We start from the raw sequence: 4526 nt of genomic DNA on the forward strand, positions 1-4526 counted from the left end.
AAATTTAGCGCATTTTAGTTAATGAAAAAGTTTCACACTTCATATTATTTGCGCTATGTTTTCTGCGCTTGACTCCTATTGCCCGTATCCTTGTTTGTTATATATTAAAGTAATTTTTTAATTCGCCACTTTTTATATGATAAAAATAGTTTTATAACAATAATGATTAACACTTTTCAAGAGTTTACTAATATAAAATGAAAATTGTGAGAAGACTAATAGGGGAAAGTGAGCGAATTGTGCGCACACCTAAGGGGTAAGATATTTATTTTCTTGGGATGGTTTTCTAAGTTCAAAGCGATATAAGTATGGAAATAGAAACTATAAACATTCTTCTACTATTATGGTTGGACAAAGAAAAATCATTGGAAAATTTATTGAGAATAGAAATTTAATTGTTTCTAGTAAAATTCACAGTGTTGTTAGGACGACCAGATATATTATTTTCAATACTTTTTTTAAACTCTATCATAGTTTTATTAATATTATATTTGTTGATAGATAAATCAAAACCCTCACTAGCTGTAACAGCAATTGAACTTTCTTTGGTATATCAGTATTACTCAGATTGATAAACTATTTTTCATTTGTTATATCAAGAAGATGCTTCATTGAACAAATCAGGAAAAATATAGACGTTCTTAAATTGAATGGAACTATTATATTAAAAACTGTGGGAGCGCTATTAAAGTTAGAATTTGACGCGTTATTTAAAACATGCTCGGAATGAGTAGAAAGACTAGTATCTATAGCAGCAATAATATTAATATTAGAAATTGACGGGTTATTGATTAAAACATTCTCAAAAAGAATATCATAGAATAACTAGAAATTGTAGGATCGAGATTGTTAATATTAGAATTCGACGAATTATTGCTAGATACAGAGCATACTCGTATATAAGAAATAGGACTAATTCAAGATTTATTGTAATTAATTTGTTTGGATTGTAACCATTTAATTTTTTTATCAATTCTAGATGGTTGCTGTATAAAGTAATGGTTATTAATTTTGTCCAGATAAATAAAAAAACTACAAGAAACAGGCTCAGGTGTAATAGCAGAAATGGTTATCTTAAAAATATTACTGCTGATGTAATGTAAATGACTATATAAGTCCTTTAACTCCAATTGCAATGTTGCTTTTACATTACCGTGTTGCATCATATTCAGTCGCTTATAAAAACAATTATTGTATAAAGATACGTTATCCTGTTTGAGAAGTATGTACAAATGTAGGGGAACCAAATGTTTATGTCTAAGGCAATGTTTTAAAAACTTAATACAGACTCTAATATTAACGCATAAGTTAATAGAATTATGTAATTAAAAAAAAATTGTAAGTATTAATGTCAAAACAATGTCTAATAAAAAAAAATGTAAATTGAAAGAAATTCCTGAAAATTAACTTCCGCGTATATTAAAATACATAATATAATATGACTCAAATAATAAAAATAAAAGAAATTGTTAAGAAGGGCTACGAGCCAAAGTAGCAATTTTAATGTACGCAAGATCAACTTGACTCTCTTTTCCATCAGAGTGTAGTTTATAAAATCCTCTGTGGGGATTGCGAAGCTAGTTACGGTGGCCAGACTAAGAGGAGACTAAAAATTAGATTACAAGAGCATATGTCAGACATAAGGAAAAAATCGAGATCCCCCTCTGTCATTACTGGCCATAGAATTATATGTAACCATAATTTCAATTGGAATAATGTTAGAATTCTAGATAGTGAACCATTCTACAATACAATAAACGCTTAATGTTCGAAATAATTCACATTAAGATACAAAAACAAGGCTTAAACAGACTCTAACGTGACAAATATTGAAATAACTAGATTACCTTAAAGTTTAATTTTTATGTTTAATTTTTATCGAATTATATTCAAATTATTCTTACATGCACGGATTCATTTACATAAGTAAGATTTCGTTCATCCATAAACAAAATTTACATTTCGTAATCAATCAAGAGATTATAAGTAGAAATGTAATCACACTTGATCGCCTACAGTTTAATAAAGATTTGCGGCTTGTCTTAATAAATAACAAAATGCTCGATATTTGAAGGGCCTACTTAACGCTACTTAATTTCATGTCTAGAGAGTGCTTGGCAAAGTTTATACGATGCCGAGTCCTTCTTTGTTGTAAGTTTTCTTCAAATAATCCTTTTGATTCAATCCATCAGTTTCTGTCTCCTCAGAGTGAGAATAACCGAGTTTCTTTATTCGCAATCAAGGTTCGCGGTCCACGAATTAATTTCTGAGCCGTTTCTTCAATCCGGAAATTATGCTCAGGTATATCTCTGTGTATGCTAATCTAGTAATTCGGTTTCTCGGCGGTGCCAGTAGCAGGAACGAGGCTCGGATCCGATTAAACTTTGCGATATTCATTTGACGCACCTTCCACCTTCGTCTACCATCCCTCTCCTTATCCTAAACAGCAGGGATTATCCCGTTGTTCTTACAAGGCAGAATGATACGGAAGCATTACCTTTCTTCCTATTATACATTCTCTTTCCCCCTCTCTAGTTTTTTCCCTCTCCTATTTTGCTCTCTCTATACAATCTCCTTAGTTCGTTTTCTACAGATTGTCATTTTTCATTATTCACTGGCTGACAATAAGGAGTAGTCTTTATCGCAATTTTGCTTTAATTTATATTTAAATATGTTTTAGAATAGTTAATTACGCATTTATGTCGTACGACACTGAAGATTACTCGATAAGGGTCGAAACGTTTGTAGATTACATGTATTAGATTTTGATGAATTTTAATTGTTAACAGTTATCATCCAGTGACTCATAACCTTGTATTGAAATTTTTTAAATATGTTATAATTTTACTTTTTGACTTACCTTTATTTCTGACATTACAATTTTATCGGACTACACATTGTAATTATTAAAGTACCTTTTTATTTATACAAATCACATCATTTCTATACGTTTTAAAATTTTACATAGTTTAATTTTATTATAAATTTAGCTTTATCTATATTACTGAATTTATGTTCTATACACATATATTTTTTGAACTCTCATTTATACTCGTTTTATACTCTATATCATTTTATATAATTCATGATCATTGCTGATAACTACATTTTTTATACATTTCAATCTTACACAATTCACTATTATACTTATAGAATCAGATTAACCAGATCAACCAGATTAACCTTTCATTAGAAGGATTAATTAAAAATTGGCTGACTTATAATGACATTATCAGCGATATACCATGGTATTTATGTTCGGCATTTTTTAAAACCAAATAATAATAAGTAACGGGCAAAGTAAGAGTTTCTTTGAAATTAACAAAAGAATATATTTCAATTAACAAATTACATTACGTTATGTAATTTTACCTTTGTTAATTAAAATATATTCTTTTGTTAATTTCAAAGAAACGTGTTGACTCTAACTTTGCCCGTTACTTATTATTATTTTGTTTGTATAAAAAGAGTCCTTTGATTTGTTACTTAAATATTTTTTAAAATTTGAATAATGGCGTAAATCCGGGATCTACTTTCCGTCGACTACATGTATTCAGCGATATCTTTGAAATTGAATTCATGGTCTAAATATCCAGGGTCTACTTGTGATCATCTTTCTTGTCATTGAATTTATATAAGTAGTCTTTTGTTAGCTCATTTTTAGTTAACTGTTTTATATATTATTTTTATAACTTTGAGGGAATGACCCGATTGGAGTTGAAATGTTAGTTTAATGTAACATGTTAGATATATTTTTATTTTTATTTTTTATTTTTATTTTTATTTTTATTCAATGTTATCTGTATATCATATTACGTACTTTAAAATTGTTAGCTCGTAGCCCTTCTTAATTTTTTTTTTCATTATTATATTATATTTTCATTAATCAATTTTCATTATTTGATGTTACATTATGTCTTTTAATTAAGCTGGGGATATCCAAACATTTGTGATATTGTGTTTCTAAATCAGGAGAAAAAGTTAGTTCGGATAAGAAACGGATTGGAACGAGGAAAAGTTCATGAGTTTCAGGGTTTAAAATTATAATTTGTTGATTAGAGGAGTAGAAAGACTCTGAATATTTGAAACTCAAAAGAATTAGAAGTTGGAAGTTTGAAAAAAATAATTTTTCTGAATCATTTGAATTAGAGAGATTAGGATATGAGATATAAATTTGTTCATTTATTGGAGAGAGAAAAGAATGATTAATTTTAGAAGGTTCGAAGATGGATGACTAACTGGATAAATTTATGTAAGAGGAATGGTTACTTTGAGAAAATTCAGGAGAAATTGACGGAATGTTGACAGGTGTGATACTATTTGGGTTTATGGTTGGAGAGTAAGAAATTTTGAGAAGAGGTGAAGTCAATTCTAACCGAGAAGTGGAACTAGTGGAGTCAGAAAAGTTTCTAAATTCGTTCTCAATTTAATTTTCTACTTGCTTTATTACTTGCAATAAATTAAATCTTGTTGAAGTTCTAGCTAGACGGCTGGAACGTTTGTCGATGTTGCGTTTGTTGGGGTCG

This window comes from Trachymyrmex septentrionalis, unplaced genomic scaffold (genome assembly GCF_001594115.1).
Source record: "Trachymyrmex septentrionalis isolate Tsep2-gDNA-1 unplaced genomic scaffold, Tsep1.0 scaffold50, whole genome shotgun sequence".
In the NCBI taxonomy this organism is placed as follows: Eukaryota; Metazoa; Arthropoda; class Insecta; order Hymenoptera; family Formicidae; genus Trachymyrmex; species Trachymyrmex septentrionalis.